Source organism: Symphalangus syndactylus, chromosome 9, assembly GCF_028878055.3.
Source record: "Symphalangus syndactylus isolate Jambi chromosome 9, NHGRI_mSymSyn1-v2.1_pri, whole genome shotgun sequence".
Lineage (NCBI taxonomy): Eukaryota > Metazoa > Chordata > Mammalia > Primates > Hylobatidae > Symphalangus > Symphalangus syndactylus.
Window position 1 is genome coordinate 84544410 of NC_072431.2, and position 20869 is coordinate 84565278.

Here is a 20869-nt window from a genome sequence, read left to right on the forward strand (position 1 = left end):
AACATCCTAAGTAGAGTGTCCTGAGGAACAGTGCACAAAGCAGTCATCTAGCAACTGGAAGCCACTACTCTAGGGGCCTCTAGGGGCCTCTGACACCAGCTTTTGCCTTTAACTTCCCCCTGGCTACGTTTGAGACAGAATGATCTTGTGGTGTAAGAAACCTCCAAGGCTGAATCCTTGCCAGGTGATTCAGGGCCATGGAGAAAGCACTACCCTGCTTAATAGAAATTCCTTCCCCAGAATCCTCGTTGGCTTGCCCTCAGGATTTTTTACTTTGCTTACTTTGTTTTACTCAAAGGTGATATCACCCAAAAGGTGGGGAAGGCATTACACATTCTCTCCCCACTCCATTTGGAAATCCCCTAGCAAGTATTACTAAAGCCCAGCCCTGCTTACCTGGTGAAATCTCATTAATCTCTTGCCCAGGGCACTGCAATTCCAGTGACTGGTCCACGTGGAGAATTGCTAAAGGAGATTTCTGTGTATGTTTCAGCTTGGTAGAGACAGCTCAGCAGGTGATGCCTCCAGGCTGCCCTCAGGAGAGGCAGGTGCTTCACAGCTTCTGCTCTGCAGGCTCGACATCAACATGTGACACTGTGGGAGCAGCAGGCACCTCAACCTCCACAGTGTGTGGCTAGAACAGTCATCCAGTCCACACAGCACTTTCCGTTCCACAACCAGCCCAAACTGCCTTTGCAATGCATTAGAAAAGCCACCCTTCCTTCGCAGCTGCTATCTGCCGCAACACAGTTGTCAGAAACACGTAGATCTACAAGATCTGTTTGTGTAGAGAGCCCCAGGATTTGATGCCCTGAATGGTGGGTGGACCAGGGAACATGACACCCCTTCACAGTTGTGGGACCTCAGTGTCAGAAGCACCAAATGATGTGTCTCACATTGCACTACCTAAAATGAGTTAGCTTTAGTTCCGTAGGCTAAAAATGGAAGTGAGAAAGGAAAAACCAAGACTTAACACCACAGCCAGCTGATAATGGCCCGAATATTTAGGAGAAATGACAATGTAACCTTAGAAGGATTTTTTGTTTTGTTTTGTTTTGTTTCTTTGTTTGTTGCTAAAGTCTCCAAGTTTTTCTTCCCCCTAATACAGGCAGATACACAAGAGTACCTGCTTTTCCTTTTAGATTTTCACCTGACTTTTAGGGTCACATGTATGCAAACTGAATATGCTTTTCTTAGAGCCATTGGAATTTGCAAGAGGAGTATGTCTACTGGCATTAAAATGAAAATATTGCCAAAAATTTCAATGGTAGACCACCATAATGTGTGTGTTTGTGTGTATGGGCATGTCTGTGTGTGCGTGTGAGTGTATGTATTAAAAATAAGTTTTGAACTTTCCTGGAAAATTTTTATGGTGGTCTACCATTGACATTTTTGTGTGTGTGTCTACACAATTCAATATTACTCAGCAATAAAAAGAAAGCCACTACTGATACACACATGAATATGGGTGGGTCTCTAAAACAAGGCTGAGGGAAAGAAGCCATAAAGTCTTTTCTACATGTATGCATTGGTTGGTTGGTTGGTTGGTTGGTTGGTTGGTTGGTTGGTGCTGACAGGAAGCATGCTGTTCTGGATCCAAGACAGACCTGATGATTCACAGAGCATCTTGTGTCAGTTCCCCATGCAGCCCCTCCGCATGGGACGATGCAAGAAGAGCAGTGGGCACCTACGCATGCAGTTTGGTTTGTGCCACAGGAAGGAGCTCCAAATCATAAATCTTGCAGTTTATGTGGGTGGCTGGTACAGCTGCCTGGCTTCCCTCTGGAGGAAAGAGAGAAACCTGTCTTTTTTTGACATAAACAGATCTTCTCGGGTGGGAAGGAGAAACTTTCAGGTCCATTGCCTTTTGGAATGTAAGCTAATGGCTGCAGAGCAGATGAACCATAGTGTTTCTGGAATAACTCCCCATCTCTAACTTCCCAGATATGGTTACCATCAATCATCTTTCAGCCCAGGTGGCCAGGACCTTTTGCTCAAAAGCCCAGATCATGCAAAAACTTGAAAATATTCATGGAGTGTTGTTTTTTGACAGAAGCCAGATATAAAAAACTCCATATGGTATAATTTTTTGTTAGGAAATCTAAAACATCAAAGTGAATGTTCAGTGACAGAATGCAATCAGCAGCTTTCTGGGGCTGGGACAAGTTGGGTGATTGACAGCAAAGGGGAAATTTCTGAGGTGATGGGAATGCTCTATGTCTTAATTTTTGTCATAGTTTCACCACTGTAATATTTGTCAAGGTTTGTCAAACTGAACAGTTAAAAGCAGAGCATTTACACTCACGCTGGAATCCTCAGTAACATTGTTAATAAGTCCAGCTTGGACAGATTCCTTTGAGTTGTTTACATGGAGACTGGTGGGCAGCTTCCAGCCACACTGGCCAATGCTCCTACTTCTATACCACTCTTTTCTTTCTTCAATTTACATATAAATAGTCATGTATTGCATAACAACATTTTAGTCAATTATGGACTATATTATAGTGGCCCCAGAAGATGATAATACTGAATTTTACTGTACTTTTTATATGTTTAGATAAACAAATGCTTCCCATTGTGTTACAATTGCCTACAATATCAGTATAGTCATATGCTGTACAGGTTCGTGGCCTAGGAGCAATAGGCTATACCATATAGCCCAGGTGTGTAGTAGGCTCTACCATCTAGGTTTGTATAAGTATACCCTGTCACGTTTGCACAATAACAAAATGGCTTAATGACACATTTCCCAGAATGCACCTCAGTTGTTAAGAGATGCATGACTGTGTATGACTTGCGTGCTTGGTTTCACGATATGTAAGTCAAATATTGCTATAGCAAAGGTACCAAAAACTGCAGCCTCTCATTTTCCATTTCTTATACTGTCAAGTCTCACACCTAGCATATCACATGCTCTTTGAAATGATAATAATAATAATAATAACAGAATCTCATGTTTGAACACACTGCCACCGTAGGATGGCTCCACAATCTCAATCACTATATCAACAACATAAGAATGAGTCAGGTTTAGGGAGCTAAGGTTCTGCCTCATGGTGTTACATAGCTAAGGCTTCACTGAGCTCTTCCTTTATATTGATGTGTAGAACATTCAAAAGTAATACAACTTCTCTTTTCCTTTTTTTTCTTTTTGCCATATGATATTAAAATTGATAGGAAAAGTGCAGCTTCTCTAAAATTGCAACATGGAGTTACAGAGGAATGTTTAAGCACCTTTTTTGTCTTTCCAATAGCCACTGTTGCTAAAGAATGGAAATTAAGCCATATCCTTTAGCAACAGAGTGATACAGCTGAGCAAAATATTTTTAAAATAAATGTTTTTCTTACATTATAAAGATGACATGTTGTTGTTTGGGAACATTTAGAAGATACAGCAAAAGTAGAAGGAAAAAATATCAATCTACACTCAAACTCTTGAAAATTGGTTTCTGCCAAAAGGCCCATAATTCTTTTAAATGCCCTTTCCTCACCCCAGTGATTTCTTCATTTCTCTGCTTTTTAGACTCCTCTATCTCATGAGCCCAGAAAAAAGTCACTGCTCTTTGTGTTAGAAATCAACATGGCTTAGAACTGTTGAGTTAGAATCTAGTCATCCCATATTCCATGTGGAAATGACACATACTATTGATTGAATCCACCTGGATAATTTCTTGTAATTCTTTAGTCTGGAGACATCTGGTTCGCCCCAGCCACCTCCCACTCATTTTCACACCCATCATCACAAGCTTTTCTTGTTAACAGAACTTCCAAGTTGCACCCACCTGTCCCCACACATGCATAGAATTCCTTCTCCTAAAATGGCCCTATTTTAAGGAATCTAAAATATTTCTTTAAAAAATCACAAGAAAAATAAATTCCTTCTTCTACAATGGAAATAGAGGAGAATCAAATATATACAAATCTTGTCTTTATGGATTTGCAGTAGGGAATGTAAGGCACAAGCACAAAAGCACTGAGCTGAGGCAGAAAGTAATGGTTAGCTTATAGAGTAAGCAAAGAAAAAATGATTCTGAAAACACTATACATGTACACTACAACTGAACAATTAAGTAAATGAATGGCAGGTGGTAAGAGCCAGGTATCTCACTGTGGGAGAGGCAACAAGCAAGAGAGGAGGCTCTAGTGACACATGTGGTAGTGGATTAGTCTTGGAAACATCACTGTGAACTCATATTTATCTTGATGTAGAGATAGACACACATAGAAATGTGTACACATGTAGGTTGGTATGCATACGTATTTTCTTGCTCTGTCAGGTGAAAGTGCCTGCAAGCAACTATACCCCTGCACCAGCAAGCACACACATCTTGCACCCAGATCTTGGTGTCTAACATCATTCTCTCATGAAAGGAGCCAGGGATTCTCAGAAAAATTGCTGATTCTAGGACTGGAACAGGAAGTATATGAGATGATCCTGAAGCATCTTACTGTGCCAAAAAGTGAGGAAGTGCTGAAAATAAAACCCAAAACAAACAAACATGATGGGGGCATGTCAAAGGAACACAGAAACCAACTGGAAAAGGTCTCAATGGCCAAAACTGAAACAATTTGAAAAACAAAAAGTAACATTGGATGACAATTCAAAATATGAAATAAATAAACTTGAGTCCATACTGATCAAAATAAAACATTGAATAAGTAAATAAATGGGGGTGAAGAGAAAAATGTCCTAGGCGGGAGCATTCCGAGTAATTTACGTAGAAACTCTGGACTCTAGAAGATGGAGTAAACTCTTCACCCCTTAAGTGTTGATTGTTCATAGTGTCTTCCATCCAAAGAGTACAGTATGAAAAGAAAAACAGTAACTTGACAGTGGAGAAATCTCACCAACATAACCTCAGCCAGAGATCAGGGTCAACATCAACAGGGCGAAGTCATGCTGACAGTACTTACCCTTGACAGGATGTGATGAAAATGGCCCTCTATCTCTGTGGCCTTCCTCCCAAGAACCTATAACTCCAGTCAGTTGATGAGAAAGACATTAGACAAATAACAGTTAGGGGACATTATACAAAACACCTAACCAGTCCTCCTCAAACTGTCAAGATCATCAAAAGCAACAAAATTCTGAGAAACTGTCGCAGCCAAGAGGAGCTGGAGGAGACATAACGACTAAATGCCATGCAATATCCACAGTGGGATCCCGGATCAGAAAAAGAACATAAGGTAAAAATTAAGGAAATCTGAATAAAGTATGGGTTTTAGTTAGTAATAGTGTTGCAATGTTGATTCATTAATTGTGAAAAACGTACCATACTAATATAAGGTGTTAAACAGGTATATGGGAACTCTCTGTACTATCTTTGCAATTATTCTATAAAATAGAATGAACCAAATGCCCATCAATCAATGAGTGGATAAAGAAACTGTGATACATATATACAATGGAATATATATATATATACAATGGAATACTATGCAGCCATAAAAAGGAATGAATTAACAGCATTTGCAGTGACCTGGATAAGATTGGAGACTATTATTCTAAATGAAGTAACTCGGGAATGGAAAACCAAACATTGTATGTTCTCACTGATATGTGGGAGCTAAGCTATAAGGACACAAAGGCATAAGAATAATACAATGGACTTTGGGGATTTGCAGGGGAAGAGTAGGAGGGGAGTGAGGAATAAAAGACTACAAATATGGTGCAGTGTATACTGCTCGCATGATGGGTGCACCAAAATCTCACAAGCCACCACTAAATAACTTACTCATATAACCAAATACCACCTGTACCCCAGTAACTTACAGAAAACTTTTTAAATTATAAATTAAAATTAGAAATCATAAAATTTATCATTGTAAATTAAAATTATATAAATTAAATTAATATAAATTATAAATTATAACATGATTGTTATATAGAAAAAAATTTTTCTATCAAATAAAATTATTCTGAAATAGTCTATTTAAAAACAAGTAAATAGAAAGAGAGATGGAGATTCAAAGGGAAGAGAAGTGAAGAAGCATTTTTATGTCTATCTATGCATTTGATCTTCCTGGCAAGAGTGCTATTCCTATTTTAACTATGAAAAAACTCAGTAAAATTCAGCTACTTATCCAATGTCACAGAGCAAATTCCAGTTGATATCAATATTTGGATGTTTATTCTGTATTATTTGGTGTACTTTTCTATATCTGGATATCCTTACCAATAAAAGCAATCACTGCTGACTCAAAAAAATAACAGCAGAAAAATCATGGGAGGAATAAAAGATATCAAATCTCCATTTAGCAACACATCCCTATAACTTGCCTGGTACTTGAGAGCTTTCCAGATGCTTGCACCAAAAGGAACTATCAACAGAGTAAACAGACAACCTACGGAATGGAAGAAAACATTTGCAAATTACGCATCCAACAAAGATCTAATACCCAGAATCTATAACAAACTTTAACAAGTCAACACACAAAAAAAACCTCATTATAAAACGGGCAAAGGACATGAACAGACACTTCTCAAAAGAAGACATACACTCAGCCAACAAGCAGATGAAAAAATACTCAACATCATTAATCATTAGAAAAATGCAAATTAAAAACCACAATGAGATACCATCTCGCACCAGTCAGAATGGCTACTATTAAAAATTCAAAAAACAACAGATTCTGGTAAGGTTACAGAGAATAGGGCTCACTTATACGCTGCTGGTGGGAATGTAAAGTAGTTCAGCCACCGTGGAAAGCAGTTTGGAGATTTCTCAAGGAATTTAAGACAGATGCACCCTTCAGCCTAGCCATCCCATTATGCAGTATATACCCAAAGAGATATAGATCATTCCACTGCAAAGACATATGCATACATATGTTGATCACAGCACTATTTGCAATAGCAAAGACATGAAATCAACCTAGATATCCATCAGTAGTGGACTGAATAAAGAAAATGAGGTATATATATACCATGGAATACGACACAGCTATAAAATAACAAAATTATGTCCTTTCAGGATAATGGCTGCAAGCCTAAGCAAATTAAGACAGAAACAGAAAACCAAATACCACATATTCTCACTTATAAGTGGGAACTAAACATAGAGCACACATGGACACAAAGAAGGGAACAATAGACATCAGGCATACTATTCTAGGTGGTGAAAATTTTCTGCATCTTGGCTATGCAATTGTATTCATTTCTCAAAACTCATTAAAATATGCACTTAAAAGTTGGTTTTTTAAAGTATAAATTCCTAAACCTGACCAAAACACATATGCAATAAACATCTCCTGCCCCACAGACGTAACATCATGCTGTTACAATAATAGTGTATATACAATTTTTTGAGAACTCTCTTCCCACTGGATATACTTTTTGAAGAGCAAATTGCTCTATCCTGTTGCTGCACTATCCTGAGTCTGAGATGCTGCCATCCAGGATGGTTCTAGGCTCCAGCCACTGGAAGGAAAACAGCTAATCCAGTGAGATCCAACACGTGATAAGACCAGCATCCTGAGTGTGCTTTCCGGTGTTGTGAAAGTAATTGACATGCCACCAGTCCCAAATTCACATTTTCTCTGTGAGGCATCTGGGGGATGCAATCGTGTCAGAGAGCTGTGAGGCATCAGAAGTGAGGCTGGCACAGACCCCTCTGAGCAGGCCAGGAGTGCATCTCTCCTCCCGTTCTCTCAGGCATTCCCCAGCGTGAAGCTGCTGACTCCATGCCATGTGTACTTTTAGAAATGAAATGCCCCAGCCCACTTCACTCTTGGCACCTATGGATTGGAGTGAACACGGAAGTTAACAGACATCTGAATAAGAATAGGAAAGAAATCCAAACAGAAAAACCACATTCCCTTCCAGTCAAGTTAAAGCCATAATTTTAAATTAATCACTCACATTCTGTTCAGAGGTTATTTTCTTGGTCTATGACATAGTCACCCAGGATATTCATAACTGGTAATAAAAATTATGAGGGCAATTAAAAAATACCAAGACTCCAGTTCCCCACAATAAGCCTTGCCCCTGACCAACCAAATGGTCCATCATCCATCCCGAGGGGAACCACTGGGTGTCTTCTCTGATGGCCTCTTCCAGAAGGCTTCTCCAATTACAATGGTCTGTGACTTGTGATGACACAATCTCCTAAAACCCCAAATCTTCTGCAAACTCTTCCAACTCCAGTAACCCCCAAAGCAGGGCAAACTAAATAGATAGTCCATTTCCTTCTCAGGGGATAGAGTCAGAGTCATTAAAAGTGGTCTTTAATGTGAGAAATTGAAAAGGAGTTGGGAAAGTGATAATAACTTCTGCAAGACCAGGAGGGTGCCATTAAAGACATGATGGGAAAGCAGTGAGAACCCTGCTCACTTTGGGCCATTATTGATGGGTATTGAAAACATAAAGGAGTTCATAGGGAATGAGACAAAGCTTTCAGGCTATGAGGAGTGACTTCCAGGGGAAGCAAGGACCTGAAGAGGTACTCTGGGGCAGGTGAAGGAGTGGCCACTTCAAAGGAAAAGAATAGCATAAAAGGGGCATAGAGGGAGAAGGGGCACTACAGGTGGGGAGGAGGGGAGAGGGTCACAACTGGGGCAGACCACAAGCATTGGCAGGAAGGGGAGGGAGACAGAAAAGAGCAGCCCAGAACCATGGGTGCCTTTTTTCCTGTTGTGCAATTTTTTTTTTTTTTTTCGAGACTGAGTCTCACTCTGTCACCCAAGCTGGAGTGCAGTGGTGCGATCTCGGTTCACTGCAACATCCACCCCCCGGGTGCAAGCGTTTCTCCTGCTTCAGCCTCCCCACCGAGTAGCTGAGATTACAGGCGCCTGCCACCATGCCCCACTAATTTTTATATTTCTAGTAGAAATGGAGTTTCACCATCTTAGCCAGGCTGGTCTTGAACTCTTGACCTTGTGATTCCCCCACCTCGGCCTCTCAAAGTGCAATTTTTGATGCTGAGTAAAACTGAAAGCTGTGCCCCATTAGAAGGCTGTTGTCGCACACACCTTACACTCATAAAGTTTCTCCCCAGTGCAAACTGTGATGCAGAACCTAGTTGATTTTTCAACTGGATGCTTGCCCACATTCCTGGCATTCATGAAATTCTCCCCCTGGTGTGTGTTCCTTGCTGCACTGTGAATCAAGAGACACAGGGAGACTTTGCCAGCATTCCCCACGTTCACAGACGTTTTCCCAGCACGGAATCTCTGGTGCTGAAGAAATACCCACCTCTGGCAGAAGGCCCTGCATGCTCTTTACATTCATAACATTTCTCTCCCTGTAGACTCTGTGATGCTGAATCAGGACAGAGGAAGACTAAAACTACACCCACACCCTTTACATTTGGAGGGCTTCTCCTTGGTGTGAATGCACTCGTGCACCGAAAAGCATGTTCGTATTCCTTACATTCAAAGGGTTTCTCCCCAGTGTGGGTTCTCTGATGCTGAATAAGTGTTTCATTATATCTGAAGATTTTCCCCAAGTCCCCACATTTCTAGGGCTTCTCTCCATTATGAAGTTTCTGATGTTGGAGAAGGAGGGATTTTCTTCCCTCTTTTCTTTCCTCCTTCCCAATGCCCAATGAAGGCATTGTCCACATGCTTGATATGAGTAGGGCTTCTTCCCAGTGTGGATTTTCTGGTGTCATGACCATTTCAATCCGTATCTGAAGGCTTTCCCATCTTCTTTCCACTGTAGAGCTTCTCACGAGCGGGGATCCTCTGGTGCTCGTGAAGACCTGAATGTCTGTTGAAATATTTGCTACATGTATCGAACAACTGCCTCCTAGCAATGCTCTGAATTGCAATGAGGTGTGTGCTGACTTCACCTTTTCCCAATTTCTTGGCTATCTCCTCTTTAGATGGTGGAGGGTTATAATCCTGGGCTGTCAAAACCTTAAATTCTCTGCTTTTTAATTTTGTTTTCTTCCCTGTGTCGTATAGCTGCAGCTTCTCTGAACCGTCCCTGAGGTCAGAGTCCTGGGGAACATCAGCAATGCTGCCCTGGACATCTGACACTCAGGCTCCTCTGAAATGTTCAGCTTTGGACCTGGTTCCCACTCCTGGTCTTGGTTTTTCTACCGATGCAGCATCTCTCAGAACCTCTTCATCCATGGGTGCCCAAGGATCAATGCTTTTTTTTTCTTTTTTTGTCTTTAGTTTTCTAAAGTTCAATTATGATGTGTTTTGTTTGTAATTATTTAGGCCTATCTTGTTTGGAGAACACTCAGCTTTTTTAAAGTGTTGCTCTATGTTCTTTGTCAAATCTGAGACATTTTCAGCCTTTGTTTCTTCAGTTAGTTTCTCAGCCCCACCCTTTTATTCCCCTCCTTCTGGGACTCTGATGGTACAAATGTTAGATCTGTGTTACTGTCTCACACTTTTCTCACTGTTGTTCGTGTTAGGTAATTATATTGCTATATCTTCAAGTTCACTGATTCTTTCTTTTATATTCATCCTGTTGACAAGCCTATCCAGTAAGTTTTAAATTTCAGTCATTGTATTTTTCAGTTCTGTCATTTCCTTTCAGTTCTCTTTCACAGTTTCTTTTCTTTGATTCCACTTTCTATTTTTTTTTCATTTGTTTCAGGAGTATTTGTAATTGCCTGCTGCAATCTTTAGCAAAAAGAGCAAAGCTGAAGCTGAAGGCATCACACTGCCAGACTTCAAAATACACTGTTGGGTTTCAGAAAACAGTAGCCCATAATGAAAGCCTCAGAATCAGGCTCAGAAACAAAAGTTTTTCTTTGGCTTTTCGTGTCTTCCTGTCTCTCAGTCCCATTCTCCCCTGAGGCTTGCCATAGAAACTAGAATTCCCATTCTGTAAGGTGGCTCATAAAAACCAGAATCTCTTTTCCCCAAAGACAGTCATAAAACCTAAAAATAGTACTCTAATTTTTTCTCCACGTTTCTATGTAAAAACTGGCCACAGAAAAAAGTTACCTGATCTACCTTGCTTGACTGTAGGTCATAAGACCCCCCATTCCAGACAGGGGCCTGCTCTACACCCAGAAGGAAGGAATGCTGCTCAGAGAGGCCAAAAGGAATATTGACAGACAGGCCTTGTTGGGTTTCCCCACTCCATTTATTAGCATTAGATCATGTCCTTTTTTGTCCACTTGTATTTCTTCAAAACTGTTCATACTTTGTTGAACCTAAGCACAAAAGTGGACAATTTCCCCTGAATCTTTGGGTCTTCATTCTGAAGGTCTCTGTGCACACATGTTAAATAAATGTGTATGCCTTTATTAATCCACATTTTGCAAGTTGATTTTCCAATGAATCTTCTGAGGGCAAAGGGGGAAATCTCCCCTTGGTCCCTGCAATACTGCAAAGCTATCATAGCCAAAACAATATGACACCTGCACAAAAACAGACACATAGACCAATAGAGTAGAATAGAGAGCCCAGAAAGGAATCCACACGTCTAGAGCTAACTGATTTTTAACAAAGGTGAGAAAAAAAAAAATAATAATAAATGCTGCTGAAAAAACTGGATATCCACAAGCAAAAGAATGAAACTAGACCCTGTCTCTCACTACTTAAAAAAAATCAACTCAAAATAGATTAAAGACTTAAGTGTAAGACCCCAAATTATGAAAGAACTAGAAGAAAATACAGGGCAGATGTCCATGACATTGGTATGGGCAAAGAATTTTTAACTAAGACCTCAAAAGCATAAGCAACAAAAGCAAAAACAGACAAATGGAATTACATCAAATTAAAACGCTTCTGAGGCAGGAGAATGGCAAGAACCCGGGAGGCGGAGCTTGCAGTGAGCCGAGATTGAGCCACTGCACTCCAGCCTGGGCAATAGAGTGAGACTCCATCTCAAAAAAAAAATAATTAAGATAACTTAAAAATCAAATAAAAAGCTTCTAGACATCAAAAAAAATCAACAAAGTAAAGCAACTATTTACAAAATGGGAAAAAATGTTTACAAACTATAGAAGTAGATTATTTCAATAGCCCTATCACTATAAGGAAAATTGTGCTGAGAATTTTTTAATGAAATCTTAATTTAATCAAGATTTGACTTTCCAAATGAAATCTCTCAACCCAGACAATGTCTCTGGAAAATTATACCAAAGTTTTAAAGAAGAATTAACACTGATTTTACACAATCTATTCAGGAAAATTGAAGAAAGGAAGTTCATTTGCCAATTCATTTTATGAAGCTAGTATTATCATGATGCAAAAACTAAACAAAGACAAAACAAAAAAGGAAGAAAGAAGGCCAATATCCCTCATGAATACAGACACAAAATTCCTTAACAAAATACTAACAAATAGAATGCTGTAATACATAAAAAGAAGTATACACTATAACTACATGGCGTTTACTCCAGGGTTGCAAAGCTAGTTCGATATTCAAAAATCAATCAACATAATGCACCATATCAACAGGCAAAAAAGGAACAATTACACGATCTTAGCAATCAAAGCAGAAGAAGCATTTGAAAAAAATTCAACACTTATTCGTAGTGAAAGATCTCAGAAAAATAAGAGTGCAAGTGAACTTCCTCATCTTGATATGAAGCAGCTGCACAAAACCTAGAGCTCATATTACACCTAATGATGACAGACTGGATGTGTCCTAACATCAGTAACTATATAAGAATGTCTCCTCTCATTACTTTTAGCCAGCATAGTGCTAGGCATTCTCACTAGTGGAATGTAAAATATTTAGATGTAAATCTAACAAGGCATGTGTGTGACAGACATAACACATTTATGAGCTGGAAGAATTAACACAGTAAAGTTGTCAATTTAAATACTGATTTAATGAAATCTCTATTAAAATCTTAGCAGGAATTTTGTTGATATAGACAAGATTATACTGAAACTTATAAGGAAAGGCAAATGAATTAGAATAGCTAAAATCATTTTGAAAAAGAGAAATAAAATAGGATAAACAAGTCTATTCAAAATTAAGAATTTTTATATAGCTATAGTAATCAGGACTATTTGATGTTGGTAGAGGGACAGACAGAGATTTAAAAAACAGAACAGAAATAAACATGAATAGGCCCAACTGATTTTTGACAAAGGTATATAAATAATTCAACAGAGCAAAGATAGCCTTTTTCAAAAAATGATGCTGGTGCAATTGAATACCAATAGGCAAAAGTAAATGAACAAATGTCAAGCTAAGAGTAAGGTCTTATACTTTATACAAAAAGTAATTAATAATGAATCACAGACTTATATGTAAAGAGTAAAACTATAACACGTTTATAAAAACATTCAGAGAAAAAAGGAGGCATCTTTGCTTCTATCTAGGAGGAGATGAATGAGTGAATTACCTAAGCTTCCATCTAGGAGGCGGTCTATTAAACACCATGTAAATAGAGGAGACGATATGACAATGGTAACTGAAACCAATGAAATAGACAATAAGCAATAGAGAAAATCATGAAACCAAAATCTGGTTATTTGAAAAGATCAGTAAGTTGGCACAATTCAAGTCAGATTAATTCAATAAAAAGGACAGAAAATACAAATTCAAGAATAAAAAAGAGGATACACTCACAGATTCTACAGACAAAAAAAGATTGAGGATATAATGAATAAGATTTCGCCAATAAAACTGGCATTTTAATAAAATAACAACTTCAATGAGAGACACAAATTACCAAAATTGACTCCCCAAGAATAGAGAATATAAGTGACTCTGTATTAATGAAATTTAATTTGTAATTAAGATCTGTTCACAAAGAAAATTCCAGATCTCAATGGCTTCACTGATGAAATCAATCAAACACTTACCAAGAAGTAACAGCAATTTTACACAAATTTCTCCATAAAATGTAAGAGAAAGGAATGTTTCCCAACTTATTTCAAAAGCTCAGCATTAGGCTGATACCAACACCAAGCAAAGACATCATAAGAAATGAAAGTTAGAGACTGGTGACTTTCATGAAAAAAGTCACAGTAAAATTCTTTGTAAGATATTAACCTATCCTCAGATACACCATGCCCTGTGCCTGGTCTGTATTTTGAATGGGAGGATGGGGGACATGGAAAAAGAAAAAATATTAGCAAATAGAATTTATCAAATTATGAAAAGCTATTGCATCATGGCCTAAAGACATTTAACCAATGAATACAAGGTCTAACAATGAAATTCACCATTTAAACAATATAAAGAAGAAAAATCTTATGATCATTACTACAGATGTGTGTATGTGTATAATATAACATAACACACACACACATAAATATATGATACATACATGCACATATACATGAGAAATGATTCTATTTACAGATAGGTAAGTTTTTCATAGATACCCTTTATCTAGTTAAGGAAGTTCCTTTCTATTCCTAGTTAGCCAAGATTTTTTTTTAATCATGGATATGTGCTAAATTTTATCCATATCTATCTAACTATCTATCTATCTATCTATCTATCTATCATCTATCTATCTACCTACCAACTTATCTATTCATCTGCCCATCCATATATCCAAATATAGATGCTTACCCCTAAAATTAGGGACAAAGGTAGAATGTCTACTCACTGCTTCTAATAAATTGATGGCCCAGGACAATAAGGCAGTAACAATTAATAAACGTTACATATATTAGAAAGGAAGAATCAAACTGTGTCTGTTAACAAGTTACATGTTCAAATTCATAGAGAATCCTAAGGTATCTGCAAAAAAAAGCTACTAGAGTTAACATATGAGTTTAGCAAGGACACAGGATTCAAGGTCAATACACAAAACTCAAATAAATATATGCACATACTAGGAAAGAACAATTACATTTGAAGTTTAAAAATGGTGCCCTTACACGCCTGTAATCCCAGCACTTTGGGAGGCCGAGGCGGGTGGATCACGAGGTCAGGAGATCGAGACCATCCTGGCTAACACGGTGAAACGCCGTCTCTACTAAAAATACAAAAACAAAAAAATTAGCCAGGCGTGGTGGCAGGCGCCTGTAGTCCCAGCTACTCGGGAGGCTGAGGCAGGAGAATGGCATGAACCCGGGAGGCAGAGCTTGCAGTGAGCGGAGATGGCACCACTGCACTCCAGCCAGGGTGACAGAGCGAGACTCTGTCTCAAAAAAAAAAAAAAAAAAAAAGGTGCCCTTAAAAACATCATATAAAATAATGCAATTTATTTAGCAGAAATTAATTTAGCAAAATATGTGCATGGTATAAAACGTTACTCAGACCAATGAAAGAAAGAAAGAGATATACCATGTTTATGCATTGGAAGGCTCAGTATTAAGAGTTCAGTCCTTTACTAATTGATCTGGAGATTCAAAATAAATCTATTTTCCAAAATAAATTTGGAAAATAAATTTTCCAAAGTAAAATCCCTAGAGTCTTTTGTTGTTGTTGTTGTTGTTGTTGTTGAGAAACTGACAATTTGATCCTAAAATTAGATAGAAATGTAAAGGATATAAAATAACTAAAATAATTTTGAAAAATTAGAACAAAGTTGCAGAGATTATATGTTTTCAAGACTGTTGGGAATATAAAATGGTACTACATTGTGAAAGACAATTTTGCTCTCTGTTATAAAGTTAAACATTTACTTAATATACAATCCAGAAACTTTATTCCTAGGTATTTACCCAAGAGAAATGAAAACATATATCCACATAAAATTTGCAGACAAAAGTTCATAGCAGCTTTTTTCATCATGGCTCCAAACAGGAAACAACCTAAATGTTCAACAATAGGCGAATGGATAAACAAATTGTGGTACAGTCACACAGTAGAACACTAACAACTGCACAAAAAAAGTTATGCTAGAACTCTTAGGGTCTGAATGTTTATGTTCCCCTAAAATTCATATGTTGAAATCCTAACTTCCAATGTGATGTTCTTACAATATACAGCCTTTTGGAATGATTAGGTCATAAAGGTGGGGTCCTCCTGAACAGGACTAGTGCTCTTACAAAAGGAGTCCCAGAGAGTTCCCTCGTGCCTTCCACCCTATGGGACACAGAGAGACTGCATTGTCTGTGAAGCAGGAACCCAACCTTCACCTGATGCTGAATCAGCCAATGCCTTGATCTTGGACTTCTAGCCTCTAGAACCGTGAGAAATAAGTTTCTGTTATTTATTAATCACCCAATTTTCAGTGTTTGTGTTATAGCAGCTCAAATAGAGTAAAACAGGAACACACACAACATGAATAAATCTCAGAACATCATGCTGACAAAGCAAAAAGCCAGACACAAACATATGCACGCTGTATAATTACTTTCTTATTAAAACAGTAGGGGGAATGTAATCTATGGCGACAGGAAAGAGATCAGCAGTTGCCTGGTGATGGAATTGTGGGGGATTGACTGAGAGGGGGCAAAGTGAACTTTTGGGGTCTTGGAGGTATTTTTTATCCTCTTTGTTGTAGTAGGTACACAGGTTTATGAATATATTAAAACTCATCCAAATGTACACTTAAAATAAATATACTTTAGCATATGTCTATTATACATTATACTTCAATGCAGTAGCTTCTCAAAGTAAAGTGATATGATTTGGCTGTGTCTTCACCCAAATCTCATCTTGAATTGTAGCTCCCACAATTCCCATGTGTCATGGAAAGGACCCAGTGGCAGGCAATTGAATTATAGGAGCAGACCTTTCCGGTGCTGTTCTCATGATAGTGAATAAGTCTCACAATATCTCATGGCTTCATAAAGGAGAGTTCCCCTGCACAAGCTCTCTCTTGCCTGCTGCCATGTAAGATGTCCCTTGCTCCTCCACCATGATTGTGAGGCCTCCCCAGCCATGTGGAACTGTGAGTCAATTAAATTTCTTTCATTTATAAATTGCCCAGTCTTGGGTATGTCTTTATCAGCAGTGTGAGAACAGACTAATACATAAAGGTTGAATTAGTGTGTGTGTGTGTGTGTGTGTGTGTGTGTGTGTGTGTTTAATGGGAATCAATATTAAGAAAGATGGGTCAATGATCCCAATGCATGTCATGGGCACAAACTTTCACTTTCTTTTTTTTTTTTTTTATTATACTTTAGGTTTTAGGGTACATGTGCGCAATGTGCAGGTTTGTTACATATGTATCCATGTGCCATGTTGTTTTGCGGGACCCATTAACTCGTCATTTAGCATTAGGTATATCTCCTAATGCTGTCCCTCCCCCTCCCCCCATCCCACAACAGTCCCTGGAGTGTGATGTTCCCCTTCCTGTGTCCATGAGTTCTCATTGTTCAATTCCCACCTATGAGTGAGAACATGCGGTGTTTGGTTTTTTGTCCTTGCGATAGTTTACTAAGAATGATGTTTCCCAGTTTCATCCATGTCCCTACAAAGGATATGAACTCATCATTTTTTATGGCTGCATAGTATTCCATGGTGTGTATGTGCCACATTTTCCTAATCCAGTCTATCGTTGTTGGACATTTGGGTTGGTTCCAACTTTTTGCTACTGTGAATAGTGCCGCAATAAACACACATGTGGATGTGTCTTTATAGCAGCATGATTTATAGTCCTTTGGGTATATACCCAGTAATGGGATGGCTGGGTCAAATGGTATTTCTAGTTCTAGATCCCTGAGGAATCGCCACACTGACTTCCACAGTGGTTGAACTAGTTTACAGTCCCACCAACAGTGTAAAAGTGTTCCTATTTCTCCACATCCTCTCCAGCACCTGTTGTTTCCTGACTTTTTAATGATGGCCATTCTAACTGGTGTGAGATGGTATCTCACTGTGGTTTTGATTTGCATTTCTCTGATGGCCAGTGATGAGGAGCATTTTTTCACGTGTTTTTTGGCTGCATAAATGTCTTCTTTTGAGAAGTGTCTGTTCATGTCCTTCACCCACTTTTTGATGGGGTTTTTTTTTCTTGTAAATTTGTTTGAGTTCATTGTAGATTCTGGATATTAGCCCTTTGTCAGATGAGTAGGTTGCAAAAATTTTCTCCCATTCTGTAGGTTGCCTGTTCACTCTGATGGTAGTATCTTTTGCTGTGCAGAAGCTCTTTAGTTTAATTAGATCCCATTTGTCAATTATGGCTTTTGTTGCCATTGCTTTTGGTGTTTTAGACATGAAGTCCTTGCCCACACCTATGTCCTGAATGGTATTGCCTAGGTTTTCTTGTAGGATTTTAATGGTTTTAGGTCTAACATTTAAGTCTTTAATCTATCTTGAATTAATTTTTGTATAAGGTGTAAGGAAGGGATCCAGTTTCAGCTTTCTACATATGGCTAGCCAGTTTTCCCAGCACCATTTATTAAATAGGGAATCCTTTCCCCACTTCTTGTTATTGTCAGGTTTGTCAAAGATCAGATAGTTGTAGATATGTGGCATCATTTCTGAGGGCTCTGTTCTGTTCCATTGATCTATGTCTCTGTTGTGGTACCAGTACCATGCTGTTTTGGTTACTGTAGCCTTGTAGTATAGTTTGAAGTCAGGTAGCGTGATGCCTCCAGCTTTGTTCTTTTGGCTTAGGATTGACTTGGCGATGCGGGCTCTTTTTGGTTCCATATGAACTTTAAAGTAGTTTTTCCAATTCTGTGAAGAAAGTCATTGGTAGCTTGATGGGGATGGCATTGAATCTATAAATTACCTTGGGTAGTATGGCCATTTTCACGATATTGATTCTTCCAACCCATAAGCATGGAATGTTCTTCCATTTGTTTGTATCCTCTTTTATTTCATTGAGCAGTGGTTTGTAGTTCTCCTTGAAGAGGTCCTTCACATCCCTCATAAGTTGGATTCCTAGGTATTTTATTCTCTTTGAAGCAATTGTGAATGGGAGTTCACTCATGATTTGGCTCTCTGTTTGTCTGTGACTAGTGTACAAGAATGCTTGTGATTTTTGTACATTGATTTTGTATCCTGAGACTTTGCTGAAGTTGCTAATCAGCTTAAGGAGATTTTGGGCTGAGACAATGGGGTTTTCTAGATATACAATCATGTCATCTGCAAACAGGGACAATTTGACTTCCTCTTTTCCTAATTGAATACTCTTTATTTCCTTCTCCTGCCTGATTGCTCTGGCAAGAACTTCCAGCACTATGTTGAATAGGAGTGGTGAGAGAGGGCATCCCTGTCTTGTGCCAGTTTTCAAAGGGAATGCTTCCAGTTTTTGCCCATTCAGTATGATATTGGCTGTGGGTTTGTCATAGATAGCTCTTATTATTTTGAGATACATCCCATCAATACCTAATTTATTGAGAGTTTTTAGCATGAAGGGTTGTTGAATTTTGTCAAAGGCCTTTTCTGCATCTATTGAGATAATCATGTGGTTTTTGTCTTTGGTTCTGTTTATATGCTGGATTACATTTATTGATTTGCGTATGTTGAACCAGCCTTGCATCCCAGGGATGAAGCCCACTTGATCATGGTGGAGAAGCTTTTTGATGTGCTGCTGGATTCGGTTTGCCAGTATTTTATTGAGGATTTTTGCATCAATGTTCATCAAGGATATTGGTCTGAAATTCTCTTTTTTGGTTGTGTCTCTGTCAGGCTTTGGTATCAGGACGATGCTGGCCTCATAAAATGTGTTAGGGAGGATTCCCTCTTTTTCTATTGATTGGAATAGTTTCAGAAGGAATGATACCAGTTCCTCCTTGTACCTCTGGTAGAATTCGGCTGTGAATCCATCAGGTCCTGGACTCTTTTTGGTTGGTAAGCTATTGATTGTTGCCACAATTTCAGAACCTGTTATTGGTCTATTCAGAGATTCAACTTCTTCCTGGTTCAGTCTTGGGTGGGTGTATTTGTCGAGGAATGTATCCATTTCTTCTAGATTTTCTAGTTTATTTGCATAGAGGTGTTTGTAGTATTCTCTGATGGTAGATTGTATTTCTGTGGGATCAGTGGTGATATCCCCTTTTTCATTTTTTATTGCATCTATTTGATTCTTCTCTCTTTTCTTCTTTATTCATCTTGCTAGCGGTCTATCAATTTTGTTGATCTTTTCAAAAAACCAGCTCCTGGATTCATTAATTTTTTGAAGGGTTTTTTGTGTCTCTATTTCCTTCAGTTCTGCTCTGATTTTAGTTATTTCTAGCCTTCTGCTAGCTTTTGAATGTGTTTGCTCTTGCTTTTCTAGTTCTTTGAATAGTGATGTTAGGGTGTCAAATTTGGATCTTTCCTGCTTTCTCTTGTGGGCACTTAGTGCTATAAATTTCCCTCTACACACTGCTTTGAATGTGTCCCAGAGTTTCTGGTATGTTGTGTCTTCGTTCTCGTTGGTTTCAAAGAACATCTTCATTTCTGCCTTCATTTCATTATGTAACCAATAGTCATTCAGGAGCAGGTTGTTCAGTTTCCATGTAGTTGAGCGGTTTTGAGTGAGTTTCTTAATCCTGAGTTCTAGTTTGATTGCACTGTGGTCTGAGAGATAGTTTGTTATAATTGCTGTTCTTTTACATTTGCTGAGGAGAGCTTTACTTCCAACTATGTGGTCAATTTTGGAATAGGTGTGGTGTGGTGCTAAAAAAAATGTATATTCTGTTGATTTGGGGTGGAGAGTTCTGTAGATGTCTATTAGGTCCACTTTGTGCAGAGCTGAGTTCAATTCCTGGACATCCTTGTTAACTTTCTGTCTCGTTGATCTGTCTAATGTTGACAGTGGAGTGTTAATATCTCCCATTATTATTGTGTGGGAGTTTAAGTCCCTTTGTAGGTCACTCAGGAATTGCTTTATGAATCTGGGTGCTCCTGTGTTGGGTGCATATATATTTAGGAGAGTTAGCTCTTCTTGTTGAATTGATCCCTTTACCATTATGTAATGGCCTTCTTTGTCTCTTTTGATCTTTGTTGGTTTAAAGTTTATTTTATCAGAGACTAGGATTGCAACCTCTGCCTTTTTTTGTTTTCCATTTGCTTGATAGATCTTCCTCCATCCCTTTACTTTCACTTTCACCTTGTGTTTGTAGTAGGGTGCACATGGGGTAGATCCCTAACCAGGAGGCT